This window comes from Odocoileus virginianus, chromosome 15 (genome assembly GCF_023699985.2).
Source record: "Odocoileus virginianus isolate 20LAN1187 ecotype Illinois chromosome 15, Ovbor_1.2, whole genome shotgun sequence".
NCBI lineage: Eukaryota > Metazoa > Chordata > Mammalia > Artiodactyla > Cervidae > Odocoileus > Odocoileus virginianus.
In genome coordinates, this window is record NC_069688.1 from 61,567,528 (window position 1) to 61,583,229 (window position 15,702).

Below are 15,702 nucleotides of genomic sequence, written 5' to 3' on the forward strand. Positions count from 1 at the left end.
CATTCTAAATAATAGCTCTATTTAGATATAATTCAGGTACCATAAAATTCACTCCTTAAAAGTGTACAATTCAGTGGGTTTTCGTATATTCAAGTGATTTTGTCACTATCAACATTATCTAGTTTTTGAACATTTTTATTAGCCCTAAGGAAACCCCGTGAAGGTGCAAGTGTTAGTCGCTAATTTGTGTTCAACTCTTTGTGTGTGTGTGTGTGTGTGTGTATGCTAAGTTTCTTTGGTCATGTCCAATTCTTTGAGACCCCAGGGACTGTAGCCTGCCAGACTCCTCTGTCCATGGGATTCTCCAGGCAAGAATACTGGAGTGCATTGCCATGCCCTTCTCCAGGTGATCTTCCAAACCCAGGGATCAAACCCAGGTCTCCTACATTGCAGGCAGAGTCTTCACCATCTGACCCACCAGGAAAGTTCAAAAAACCATCTATACTCATTAGCAATTACTCCCCATTCCTCCACCCCCCAAGACCCTGGCAAGCACTTACCTACTTTCTGTCTCTATAGATCTGCCTCTTCTGGACTTTCCATGTAAATGCAGTCATATAATACGTGGATCTTTTGTGATTGGCTTCTTTCACTTAGCATCGTGTTTTCAAGGTTCACTTGTATCCTACTTTATTCTCGGTATCGTTACCTCATTCCTTTTTATTGCCAAGTTGCTAAACTGAGAAGATCAAGCTCAATAGCCTGAGAAAAACTGTTTGTTAGATATTTATCACAGAAAAAAACTCTTTTCACATTAGCCTGATGTGATTTGCTCTAATTCTGACCCAAAGGCCAAGTGTAATCTCACTTCTGCCAGAGTCATGGCTTGAAGCAGAGTCAGGTAACAATTGAGTAATCTAATGAGAGTTTAACAAAAGGCCTCTCCAGAAAGTGCGGGTGAGCTGCGGACTGTCCACGGGGAGGGTGACATCCCAGACCCAGCAGGAGCACGGGGCTCTTACCAAGCCTGGGCTTGCAGGGCACGGAGCCCAACCAGTGATGGGATCCCAGAGAGACGGGGCTGCATGGAGGGGACCAGCTGGCAGGAGCAGGGTGGGAGGAGAGAGCTGTTCCGGAAGTGAACGTGCTGGCAGGTCTGTTTCGCCTGATCTCCTGACCAGTCGTGGTACTTCCTGGGATCTGTGTATGCAGAGAAAGCTCTGCGGAGGGAGCAGACTGTGGAGAGTGAGCTGGGGAGGTAAGAGTGTGTGATTCACCCTCCTGCGATGCTCTAGATCTTCAGGAAACTTATGAACCCCAAGAGAGGCTTGCCAAGAGTGTCTTTTTTACTTTGTCTTTTTCATGGAAACCACATTCAGGCTGGGCTGAGACAGCAGGTTTGGGTGCAGGAATACAGGGAGAAAATAATATAGAAAATCCACAATTATGGAGGAAGGCTTATTTTTTTCCCAAACCCATGTAGATCTTCAAAAAATAAAAGGAACTGAGTGATACAAAGTGGGACCTGGGTCAATTTATATCAAGAAAAGAAAACGATTTTTAGATAAAATTATTCATAATAATAACATTTAGCCTTATTATGATCTTCACAAAAGATGTTCCCTTATGCTTCTTTAATGAAACTAAATTTTAATGCATATATCTTTACTTATTATTCAACATTATTAGCTTTTCTCTTGCTTAGTTATTCCTATACTTTAATATTGTAACAACATTGCCTTATTCTCCATTTTATTGCAAATGAATAGTACCACAACTATGTTAGAAATTAAGTAAACATTTGCTGGCTAATTTAGAAAACCGACCAACAATTTTATAAATTTTATTAGACCCTGTACATAATGATTCCAAGTAACAAACTTTAAAGTAACCTTTCATAATATACCTGTTTTTGAACTGGAAAGTACTGGTCTTAACAGCTGAATGAAAGAGACTTGGCAGAAGAAGAAGGTCAGAGGGAAAGATATGGGGAGACGCAGAAATGAATTTTTTATAGGGGGATAAGAAATTTAGAAAGGCAATAAACCAACGAAGGAATTTCGAGTAGTGTTGCTCAAAAGAGAAACATTGCGTTGAAGGAGGGCAGCATACTAGATTAAAAAGGTTTTGTCAATGAATTTTGAAGTATATATTTTTCATCAAGACATTGAGACAAACTAGATAAAGATTATAGAATGTTTACATTCTTGCAACCTACCAAAGTGAGGCCAGCCAAGTTTACAGGTGAAATTAGTCCAAACGGAGAGAGAATTCAGCTAAATTCATTGTATCTGCACCTTTCTGTTAGTAACGTTACTGAGTCCCTCCTATTCTTAATTATTTTACAGTAAGGCTACACCTTCTCCAAGCCTCCAAAAGCCAAACTGCCTGCAGGGATGTGTCATCTCCCCCAGCATTTTAGGTATCTGAACTATGTCAGTTCTTTGCAAATGGTGTAGCATTATATGTAGAAAATCCTAAAGCCATCAAACAAAAATCTTTTAGAACTAATAAGCGAATTCAGAAATGCTCCAGAACACAAAATCAATATACAAAAATCAATTGTATTTCTCTACATTAACAACTGACTGTATAGAAAAAAAAGAAAACAATCCTATTCACAATAGCATCAAAAAGAGGGGAAAGTCTTATAGACAGAAAACTATGAAACATTGATGAAAGATTAAAGAAAAAACTTAAAGAAAGGAAAAAAGAAATTAAAGAAAAACAAATAAGTGGAAAGACATTTTTGTATTTGTTTGTTAAAAGACTTGTGTGTATGTGTTAATTTCTCAGTCATGTCTGACTCTTTGTGACCACACGCACTGTAGACCACTAAGCTCCTCTGTCCACTGAATTCTTCAGGCAAGAATAAGGGAGTGCGTAGCCTTTCCCTTCTCCAGGGAAATCTTCCTGACTCAGGAATTGAACCTGGGACTCCTGCATTGCAGGCAGACTGTACCACTTGAGTCACCAGGGATGATGCCCATTAGAAGACTTAACATTTTTAAAATGTTGCTATAATCCAAAACAATCTACCAATTCAATACTAGCCCCAACAAAATCCCAAAGGCACTTTTTTTAAAAACAGAAATTAAAAAAAAAAAAGCCCTAAAATTTATATGGAATAACAAAAACTTCAGAATAGCCAAAGTGATCTTGAGAAAGAATAAAACTAAAGACAACACACTTTCAGATTTCAAAATACATTGCAAAGTCATACTAACTATAACAATATGGTACTGGCATAAACATATATAGACCAAGGAAGCAAAATAGAAAAGTCAGAATTAAGCCCATGTAAAATAAACTCGAAATGAATTAAAGACCTAAACATTAGACCTAAAATATAAAACTGTTAATATTAGAAGAAAACGTTGGGTAAAGTCTCCTTTACACTCGTCTTGGAAAGGATTTCTTTGTTATGATACCGAAAGCACAGACGACAAAAGACAAAGTAAACAAATGAGATGAGATCGAATTTTAAAACTTCTGTTCAGCAAAGGAAAGAATCAGCAGGAATAACAGGGCAGCCAAAGGGATGTAATGATAAGGGGTTAATTTCCAAAATATGAAAGAACCTCCCACAACTCAATAGCAAAAATCAAATAACCCAATTTTAAGAAATGAACAAAGGACCTGAAACAACATTCTTCCAAGAAAGATTTACAAATGGCCAACAGGTATGAACATAACCAATCATCAGGGAAAGGCAAATTGAAACCATAGTGCAAGATCATCTCACATCTGTCAGGATGATTATTTTATCAAAAAAAACAAAAAACAAAAGCAAACAAAAGGCAGCAAGTGTTGGGGAGGATGTGGAGAAATTGGAATCCTTCTACACTGGGTGGAAATGTAAAATGGTGAAGTTGCTATGGAAAACAATATGATCTATATGCAACAGTTAAAAATAGAACTACCACATGATTTACCCTAATTTAGCAAGCTTACTTCTGGGTAGATAGCTAAATAATTGAAAACAGAATTTCAAAAGATATCTATATTTCTGTATGTTTTGCAACACGATCCACTAGCTGAGTTACAGAAATAACTCAAATGCCCATTGACAGATAAGCGGACAAAGAAATTGTGCCATATACATATTATACAATGGAATATTATTCAGCATTTAAAAAGAAGGAAAGCATGCCACCTGCAACAACATGGACAAACTTAGAAGACTTTATGCTAAGTGAAATATGCCAGTCATACAACAAATTCTGCATGGTTCTACTTACATGAGGTGCCTCAATTAGACAACTCATAAAAGTAGAGAATATAATAGTGATAAATGGGGGAGGGGTTAATATCCTTATTTTAGTTAAGCTATTAATACAACACACAGTGGCCTTGTAATCTATTTTTTAACTATAACTGGAGAAGGAAATGGCAACCCACTCCAGTATTCTTGCCTGGAGAATCCCAAGGAGAGAGGAGCCTGGTGGGCTACAGTCCATAGGGTTGCAAAGAGTCAGACACAACTGAAACGACTTAGCATGCATGAATATTGTCAGTTTGAACAGTTTTATGCATGAGACATGCAGATCAATTACAACCAAAACACATTCACAAATACAACTATAATAACACAAAACACCAACAGATATTCTTCAGCATCTTTAGAGACATTAATCAATCCTCAAAACTATTTTTCCTTGTCTGTATAATATGCCAAGCATTCCAGGCCAGGGAATAAATTATACTTTATATAATCCCCTTCAAAAATGAATTACAATAACAGAGCCAAAGGCAAGTCAGAGTTGCCTGCTGTGACTAAAATCCAGTTCTACACAGAGAAGAAGAAAGCAGCTAAGAGAGAAGTCAGGATCACCCAGTGCAGACATCTATAATTCAGTTTTGCTATCCTAAGAATTTATCTCACTCACTGATGCTCTGGCTACTTTTGAAAAGATGAATTACTTATTAAACAATTTCTAGAAAGCTGCTTGTCAGCTCTTTCGTCCCACCCCAAGAGCAATGGTGCAAACGAATGAAGTCACAGAATAAGATGCAATTAAAGTTTGAACTGATTTCAGTTATTGGCTATTTCAGCTAAATTAGGAATTTAGGATTAGTTTCCCCAGCTAAATTTAATTTTCTATAAAAGAGAGAGGATAGATGTTTTAAATATTTTGATTGTTTATAACATGCATTGTAATGTTTTTTACACTACAGCAACTATTACTGTTATTTTTCCATAAATAGAGACCCCTCCGATTAATAGATTTATGGATTTTTCAGAGTCATTCTAGAGAAGATTGATACTTAATTCTGTCAAGGAAAAACAAAATTCTTAAAATGTTTCAAGAAAGGACAATGGATGGGAATTCCCTTGATGGTCCAGTGGTTACCATTCAGGGCTTTCACTTCAGTGGCTCCAGTTCAATCCCTGGTCCGGGGCTCCCTGAGTGTCATGCCGCACAGTCAAAAAGAAAAGGTACAATGGAAATTAGAAGCTAGTATTTAGAATTGACTATCAATCTGTGAGTATATTTTCACTCATTTAAAAAATGTCCTGACTATAACTCTGGCTGCCTGATATGATGATTTCAAAATTAAATTCCATGTTTATGTACTAATAAGAAACCTGAGATATACTTACAAGAGGAACCAAATTAAAGTCTTTCTCCTGTTATCAAAGTCATCACATATTTAACTACAACCCTCCTTAGGTTCTACTCAAGGTAAAGTTGACCTTTCAAACCAAAGGATTTCTTTGCATGAATCATTTGTGCAACTCATTCTGATCAATGTTAATAACCAATGAAAATTGTAAGAAGCATTATAATCACAGCTAATACATGTGCCATTTAGACTTTCTCTTTTTGTTGTAAGTCACTGACACCCCTTCACAAACAGGCTTAAACAGCAGCAAGAAGCTGATGGATTCACTGGCTCCTCAGGGCCAGTGCCTTCAACATTTCCATTCCATTTTCCTGTTCTCCTTCAGCTGAGCCGTCCCCTAGACTTTAGTTCTGTCTTCAGGTTTTTTCCTCTTCAGCCTCCTCAGTTCAGTTCAGTCGCTCAGTCCTGTCAGACTCTTTGTGACCCCATGGACTGCAGCATGCCAGGCCTCCCTTCCCAACATCAACTCCCAGAACTTGCTCAAATTCACGTCCATGAGTCGGTGATGCCAACCAACCATCTCATCCCTGTCGTCCCCTTCTCCTCCGGCCTTCTATCTTTCCCAGCATCAGGGTCTTTTCCAGTGAGTCAGCTCTACACATCAGGTGGTCAAAGGATTGGAGTTTCAGCTTCAGCATCAGTCCTTCCAATGAACACCCAGGACTGATCTCCTTTGGGATGGACTGGTTGGATCTCCTTGCAGTCCAAGGGACTCTCAAGAGTCTTCTCCAACACCACAGTTCAAAAGCATCAATTCCTCGGGGCTCAGCTTTCTTTGTAGTCCAGCTCTCACATGCATACATGACTACTGGTAAAGACTTAGCTTTGACTAGACGGACCTTTGTTGACAAAGTGATGTCTCTGCTTTTTAATATGTTGTCTGGGTTGGTCACAGCTCTTCTTCCAAGGAGGCTCATATACTCCAGGTGTCACCTGGTACACCACAATGTCTGGGAAACGATCACTGATCTGAGTTACTCTTTCCGCATGAGAGCGCTCAATAATGTCCCACTCGGTGCGACCCCAGGGACTGTAGCGCACCAGGCTCCTCTGTCCATGAAATGGGTTGCCATTTCCTTCCCCAGGGGGTCTTCCCAACCCAGGGATCCTACGCGAGTCTCCTGCGGCTCCTACATTGGCAGGCAGATTCTTTATCACTGAGCCAGCCACCTGGGAAAGTTCTCTGAAAAGCAACCAAATTTCTTTTCAACGAAAACTCTCACTGAATTGGTTTGAACCCCGCCACGTGCAGAATCAATTCTTGTGGCGAGAAAAATGCCCTGATTGGCTGGTGCCTGAGTGTCTTAGCCAATCACCATGGCCAGAGGATGCCTGACTATTCATGACCAATCACAGCGCCCCTCTGGACCTGGTACCGGGGCGAATCTCACCCGGACCGCAGGCAGCCAACGGGTTAGAAAAGCAATCAGAGCCAGCGAGCCTGCTGCGTGAGCTCTTCAGTTACTCAACTTTTTTCTGGCCTTGTTGCTGCTGCTGTTGAACTATATTCACGGGGGAGGGAGGGGGCACCATAAAGTGAAGCCCAAGCATACTTTACAGCAGTTATAAATAATTGTTGTGGATAAAAGCCTAAAACTTATAGTGAGTTCCAACTTCCCATTTCTGAAGTTTTACCAGAGACTTAAACAGTGACATGTTTGAACTATAGATCAAAAAATAAACGTGGCTTTTTATAGTATGTTCTCGCTCTGTTTTTTTTTTTTTAATTAACATTTTTTATTGAAGGGTAATTGCTTTACAGAATTTTGCTGTTTCGCTGTTTATAAGCAACTTTGCTTTCAAGAGTTTCCCGGCCTCTGGCTCTTAGGCTGCCTGTCATTCCAGAAAAGTCAGCAGGCTCGAGGGTCCCCGCCTCCTTTGCAGAGCCCCGTGAGGCAGCTGCCTCTCGGCCGCGTCACTGTGCGAGAATCCAAGGGCAAAGAAGCAGCTCAGAGGGCTGGAGGCTTCTGTCTGGGACGGTGGGTTCGTTGTCACCAGCCTGGAGACGGAGATACCTGCTAAAGCATCAGCTGTTCGCCTTCCTCCGTCCCGGGAAGTAAGAAACAGATACTCTGAAGAAGGCAGCCAAACAAGTCAGTAAGTCCAGCCCCTGCGTCCACGGGGGTTATTTCTGACACGGGAGCAGAGCTGATTGTACCAGTAGTTGTATTCCTGAGCTGTCCGTCTTTTCGTTGTTAGTCGCTCAGTCGCGTCCGACTCTTTGCGACCCCGTGAACCGTAGCCCGTCAGGCTCCTGTGCCCATGGAATTCTCCAGGCGAGACTCCTGGAGTGGGCTGTCATGCCCTTCACCGGGGGATCTTCCCCATCCAGGGATCAAACCTTGTTCTCCTGCATTTCAGGCAGATTCTTTACCGTCTGAGCTACCAGGAAAGCCCATAGCTGTTAGCAAAGACCATGATAGTACCTGTGAAAGGTATTCTAGTATCTCTCCTGAGAGAAAAAAGGCTTCTTAACCTAACCTAAACACTACATTTAAGAATTTAAGAATACGAGTGGTCGTTATCTATTCAGTATAAGTTATTGTTTTAAAAGGATACAGTTTACAGTGTTTTCTGTTTGAACCTTTTCATTTTCAAGTTGAGAGTCTAAGAAGCCCTGTTAGCTTCACAGAAGTGCAGCATACCCCACTAATCAAAAGTCTTTTAAGTGGCCAAGTGACAAGTCTGGTAGTGCCGAGAGCCGGTCAGAGAAGTGGTCTGTCTTGACTCAGGCAAAGCTGCAGACTCTGCCCTACTTGGCAAGCGTTCCTTTTGCGTGTACTGCGTGCTGGGCACAGTGCTTATCACTGTCCACATTTCCAGCTTCACTCCCAGCAGCACCGACTGAACGTTGCAAGAGAAGAGGGTGAGGAATGGGAGGAACTGGAAAAATTAGAGAGGGAAGAAGGAAGCAAGAACAGAAGACGAAAGGAAAGGCGGGAGAAAAAGAAGAAATATTTGTCTATTGCTGTCCAATCATTGCTGCCGGTTGGCTTCTGTTCTGGCCCTGGTCTCGATTAGTGAGCATGGAGGAGAGGGAAGGGAGGCGGAGGCAGAGACAAAACGGGAAGGAGAGAACGCTCTGCCCCAGAGACCGCCACCGCCTCCCCTCCATCGGTCTCAGGACCGATCTTCATCCTCACACCAGCCACCCCCGCCTGTGTTCAGTGGCTCATCTCTAGGTCTGCTTCCCTCATCCCAGGGTACTGGAAGACAACGTGAATGCCCTGATACCATCAGGGATGAAACAGAAGATATGTTCCTGATTCCCTAACATGTGACTCAGACTTAGGGTCTCAATTACTACATAGGGTAGTTCTACAGAGTCGTTTATGGAATTCCTTCCCTCAGGTGCTGAGGCTCTGCTATTGTCCGTGAATAGTCTAGGCAATGGGAGGTGATGATGAACAAGGTTTTTCTTACAGAGCTTACATAGTAGCCGAGCACATACATAACGTACAAAGAAATTCACAGGAAAGTTTCAAGTGGTAGTTTTTTTGAGCTAGACAAAGAATGAAAACAGGAAAACAGTACAGGTGGCTAATTTATACCAGGTATCAGAGAAGACCTAACAGTTAAGGTTAATTAATCTACTAGGCAGGTGTCCCCAGGGCCATTTTTCTGGATGGTTGAAGGACAAGAAGGAGCCAGCCTTGGTGAAAATCAGAAAGAATGGCACCTAAGTGAGAAAACAGGCCGTGCCAGTGTCCTAAGATGACGTAGTCAAGGATCTCAAGACGACCTGAGTGACCGGAGCACAGAGGGGGGAGGGGAGAGTGGTGTGAGATGAGGACCGTGAGGAGCAAAGGGGCAGCACGAAAGGCATTGTGGGAAACTCCTGGGGTGCAGGGAAGTCACTGAGTTAGAGGACTAGTATTGACCAGTGTTTTCAGCATTCATCCGCTGCCAGCCTTACCAGTGCATATTGCAAACCCATTACATGTTAAAGAAATCTGTGGACTCTTCTGGGATCCAAACCATGATAAGAAAGATTACTTCCATGAGAAAATCTTCTGTGAATTCCAGACAAGATACTAGCACAGTCTCTTCAGACCTGATTGATTTGCAACCTGGGTGGGGAATCTTCCTCGAATATGGCTTGGATATTGTCTCAATATTGCATCACTGTTTACCGTTATTCTTGAAGTCAAATTTGGAGAATGGATAATTGCAGACTACTTGAATCATCTAGGCTTCGAGGAGATTCTGGCTTATCATTTCTCATTTTAGCAATATATTTGAAATCTTACTACTGGAGGGTCATCTCTAGGGCCAGGTCTATAATTCTTAAGTCTTGTTTAATTTGTTTTAAAATGTTTTTTGACAAAGAAGGAAAAAGTTAATTCACACTATTTTCTCCTCAGTTTTAATTAAGATGACTTTCACTTTGAATTTTTTCATAAACCTTTTTGATTTAAAAAGCAATTGTAATAAATCATCACCACTTTGAAAATTGCATTAGTAAGCAAAATATGAAATACAATTATATATTATTTGTAAAAATTATTCTCCAAGATTCAATTATTTTGAGACATATATCCCATTTTCTAGGATAAGAAATCACTCTCGTATATGTCATAGGCCACATCAAGCTGGGATGTACATAAATGTAAATTGTTGTTCTTCAAGAAGTTAATTCCTATTGATGTACAGAAGATTTATTTTTCACTCAAATTATTCAGGTAGAAAATGATAATATTTTTATCATTATCTTTTGTTGAATTTGATTGAATCCTTATTGTAAATTATTTTCTAGGGGGAGGAATTGGGGGACCATTTTCTTAAGACATTAGAGCAATGTAATGTAAGCTTACCATGTGAATTCAATAGACTCACAAATTCAGAAGCCAACTAAATTGACCAAGTAATTTAATACAATTGTTATAGCACTATATCCAGTTTTGGATATTCATTACACATAATACTGCCATAAGGCTTTCAAAAAAGCTTTATATTATGGAAAAACTTCAAACATATAGAGAAAATAGTATACACACTATCTAGCTTCAATAATTTTCAGTATTTCGTCCATTTTGGTTTATTATTCCACCCAATTTCTGATAAGAAATCTAAGAGCTGAAAATATATGTATGCCATAAACTCACAGTTATTTTGAAGTTAATTGCAAGGTCTCTATTTTTCCTAACACTATTTATTTTTTTATAATTTTCTTACTTTTGATCACAAGCATTAGTCTAGATTTCTTAGGATATAGTGAGTGACTCATCATATTTCTTTTTTTTCGCATCTCTCAGTGCTTTTTGGGAATTCAAAAAGAGGTAAGTACTAACTGTGTTGATGTTGCAGGTTTTCTGTTTCAGAACCTTAACTGTAAGAGGGGAGCTTGGTAAGTGAGCAAAGGAGTAAGAGTGGCTCAGATGTAAAGAGTCTGCCTGCAATGTGGGAGACCTGGGTTCGATCCTTGGGTCTGGAAGATCCCCTGGAGAAGTGAATGGCTACCCACTCCAGTACTCTGGCCTGGAGAATTCCGTGGACAAAGGAGCCTGGTGGGCTACACCCCATGGGGTCATAAAGAGTCAGACACGCCTGAACGACTAACCCTTTCACTTCCAGTAGCTGTAAGGGACAAAACAGAACCATTTCATTGCTTGATGATACTCAGTGAGTTCTGACGGAGTCTATGTTTATAATCATCCTGGACTTGTTCCCCCTCAGTAACAGCCAGTCTTAAACTCTCATCCCTACAGCCGTCTTACTGAGGGTTTCTGTTCCCCCCCTCCACCCCACGTATTCTGTGACGGTCTCCTTCCTCTCCCAAGCCCAGCACGTTTCCCACACGACCCCCTCAGCCTGGGAAGTGTCTCTGAAGCTCGGCGCTGAGCATGCTGTCATTCTCGGGGGGTTCCCGCGGGCGTCAGGGCGAGGCTGTCTCTGCAGTGTGACTCGGGTGAACATGTTTCACCTGACCGCCGCCTGCCTCTTTGCCACCATGTCATGTGGAATGCATTGCGTGAACGGGGAAGACTCCCCGAGGCGTCCCTTCCGGGTGGAAACTGGCTCCACGCCCTCCACGTGTTCTGCAGATCACTCTCCGGGGTCCCGATGCCTCCTGGCTGCACAGCGCCCCTCCTCTGCTCCCAGGACCCCAGCCTGTTGGCATCCTCACTTCCCACCTGGACGAAGACGCTCTGAGGCAGGGGCCACGCGGTCCACATCCCTGCATCCTCCGCTGGTGCTCTGTGGCTCAGCGCATAGTACGTGCTCAATAAGAGTGTGTGGTAGAAATGGCCAAGTGAATGAAGGAAAAATGCACGATTCTGGTTTCTTTGTTTTGTTTTTTCAATAAAATAATTCTGCCCACTAAAAGGAAATAAATATTTTTTAAAATTCATTTAATTTTCTAAATTAAAATTTTATAAATTTTACAAAAGGAGATAATCATCATTTGGAGTGTCATTTACTATAATACAGGTTATGGTAGAAAGTTTTTTCTAGTCAAGTATAAGGTTCTAGAGCTATTTTCTTGATATATAGTGATATTCTTAATACCTTATCTACTTTTTAAAGTAGATATATTCTAGATCGATAATCTTACAAATATTATTACTCTTTGTATCAAGTCTGCAGCAACAACATGGCTCATGCAGGTTCACTAGCACATCATTGCTGTGAGCGGGATAGAAGTCCAGCCCACGTGAGTTACTGTACTTATTAACAACGACCCAAAGAGCGCTCACTTCCCTATGAGACTCCTGTGAGAATGGATAAGAGGACGCTGAGTCCATTTTTCCTCAAGAAACCAAGCAAACTTGGCCCAGAGACTGAAAAGCACAGGCTATTTAGGTTTTGATGGAATTTATTGATTTCTTGGTGTTGCATTTCAGTTGTCTTTCGCAACGTTAAGCCATTTGAATTCTGTTCACTGCCTCACCTCCTTTCAGAAACAAATGGGACATAAATCTAAAATTGAGGTCCAGTTTCATCTGTGTAGAAAGGCTACAGAGTTGTCCACACTTATTCACATAATATGTTGGTGTATTTGTTTCATATTTGTGAGACTAAATTGATCAATTTTGTTTCTTACAGCATGAACCCATTGCTTTATTTATAAGACATTTAAACCTTCTTACCCTAAATAGAGAATGTGACGGACTGCTTCATTTAAATAGCTCTGATCTCAGGAATTCCCTGGTGGTCCAGTGGTTAGGACTCTGTGATTTCACTGTTGAGGGCCCAGATCGGGGAACTAAGATCCCACAAGCTGTGTACAAAAAAGAAAAATAAATTAATTAATAGCTTTGATCTTAATGCAATACATAGTAGAGGAAAGATTTGGAAAAAAATGCCACTTTTTAAAGCTCCTCTTAAATACATTTACAAATAACTTGTCTAAAATATTATAATTCAGACTAAAATTTAGTTTTGCTTTCAGATGATTGCTATCATTTTCCTTATTTTATTAATGTTTGCTCTACTGCCAAAAATGAAGCTTGCATATCTCTGATAATATGTACTTTTAATAAAGTTATAGAAGAACTTTCAGCTTCAAAGCACTTAAGATTTGATCAAAGCCCTACAATCTTATTCTAAGAACAATAGTGAAGATTATATGATTCACACTGAGCATTTATTGAAAAGCTACATATTCCAAGTGGTTTCTCATTATATCTCTTGTGATCTTTGTAATGTGTGGTGAGGAACCGAGAATCATGGGGATTGAGTAAATTGCATTACACAAGCAAAATGGAAAATACCTGTGAAGCAGTCTGACACATGGTAGGCATTCAGTAAATACTTGCCAAACCAGAAAATACACTGCCTTTTAAGAGGAATTCTGTTTCTTTTCATCACCCTCAAATCCCACCACACTAAATGAGTAAACATCAGGCTTAGCAAGCATTCTGACTCATTAATGCATGTAATTTTGTAAGTAATCTGCTATTTTATCTGAACAGGATTTTAAACTGTCCACCATTTTTTAAAACTCTTTAAACACATTTGAAGCCAATCTTCCCAAGTTATATTTATTATTAGCCCAATGCATCTCTTTCCTTTATTGTTTTATTGAGGTATCTAAGAGAAATTGTTTCAGCCAGGGTAGTTAGAGACTCTGTCAGTCAGTCTAGAAAAGATTCTCCTATGTTTAATCAATGCTTACCTGTCCTAATATTGAAGTCTGGAATTGCAAATGGGAAATTGCTTTAAAGTCAGTCTTCGTGTCTTACTAATCTTTTCCCCCAAGCTCTTAGCATAGTACCTAATATATCATAGATGTTCAGTAAATACCAGATAAATGAAACTGTGAACAAACAGTTTCAATACTGAATCCACACACATATTGAACAAGTAATTCCTCCCTATAATGTTTCTTTGGGTTGGATTCAATATGGCTAGTTAGGACCATGTTCAAACTCTATTACTTCCTTACTGTGGGAATTTGATCTGTTCATATAAGTCATTAAGCCTCAGTGTTCTTCCTTTAAAAATGGCAACAGTGAATTCTATGCTTTGTAAATTAGGAAGTGACAGAGGTGGTTCTTGAAGTTTATATGTATCATGGATTGAATCACGCCCTTCCACCCCAAATAGTCCTGTGCTCAAGGCCTAAGCCCCACTGCCTCAAAATGTTATCTACTTGAAGGTAAGATAGATTACCTTTACAGAGGTAATCTGGGGGAAATAAGGTTATTACCATGGGCCCACATCCAATATGACAGATGTCCTGATTAAACGGGGAATTTTAAACACACACACACAGCCTGAGATCACCACGTAAAAGCAGAGATCGAATCGATGCTCCCACATGCTAAGGAGCCCTGAAGATGGCCAGCAAACCCCCCGGAAGCTAGGAAGGAGGCGTAGGACAGATTCTTCCTCACAGTCCTGAGAAGAAATCAGCTCTGCTGATACCTTCATTTTGGACTTCCAGCCTCCAGAAGTATGAGGCAATAAATTTTTGTCCATTTAAACCTCTCAGTTTGTGACATTCTGTTATGACAACCCTAGGAAATTAAAACAGTGTCTGGCTGTGATGAGGTCCTAGGTAAGAAGTTAAAGCCATCTTCTGGAGGGAGGAGCTGGCATAGAGCTGAAAGTTTGAGAAGAGAGAGAATTTCTCCGTTCCACCTACAATGATCAAACTCCTCCCATGTTTCAGCTGTTCTTCTTATCACCAGAGATACAGTCAAGGGTAAGACCTTCACACCCACAACCTTCAGACAGCTGAATGTCTAGTAAAGGTCTGGAGGCGTGGTGGGGGGAAAGCAGATATTGGAGGCAACTTTGGATGGATAAGCTGGTTGTCCACAAGTGTAGAGGTCAATCTCTTGATAAATAGGCTCTTTTATGATTTGCATTTTACCTGCCTCTTTGACTTCAACTTCAACCTCCAACCTGTGATTCCTTCCCCACCACTCCCACTGCCCACATATCACACACACACACACACACACACACACACACACACACACACGCGGAGGCTAGGCTACACTTACACCCACTTGCATTTTCTGCAGACTCCCATCTTGTTTTTTATTTGATGACTTTACACATGCCATTCCCTCTATGTGAGAGTCTCTTACTCCTTTTTATTTACTCAGTAGACTCCCAAGTTTTCCTGGAGTCTAAACTCAAGAATTATCTTCACATTTTTCAGCCTTTCCTGACCATGGTCCAAGTTAGAAGTGCCTCCTCTGCTCCCATAGAGCCAGATACTCACTATCACTCTGGACTGTGTTTGGCTGTGGACTTGCTTGAGAGCAGAGACTCTGTCTTTCATCTCATCCCCCTCCCTATGCTGAGCACAGTTCTTAGAATACAGTAGATGGAAGATACATGTTTCTTGGGTCAAATGCATAATTAATTAATGTAGAGAAATGTCATAAGCAAAGATCCTTGGCGACACACAACAAAATGGCCTCAGGGCTGAGTTTTGGTATCACGTCCATCTGTGGCCTGGCCACGCGTCACTCTGTCCTGCAGGACGATGGCTTCCACCTCTGTCATTCACGTCCTCATCCATCATGAAGGTCCCACCCTCTGCCAGCCAGCTTACCATCAGATGCCAAATCTATGTCTCTGTCTTTCACCACTCAGTAGGAAAGTATGGAATGCTGCCTTCATCTCTTGAAAAGCTGTGTAGCACAATCCTAAAATTGTGTAGTATTTTTCAAT

The 15,702-nt window shown here is 40.7% G+C and overlaps 1 pseudogene; it reads left to right on the forward strand.

Moving 5' to 3' along the window:
• Window positions 1-6,885: 6,885 nt before the first annotated feature.
• On the forward strand, window positions 6,886-11,944 carry LOC139038418 (uncharacterized; annotated as a pseudogene).
• Window positions 11,945-15,702: the final 3,758 nt, after the last annotated feature.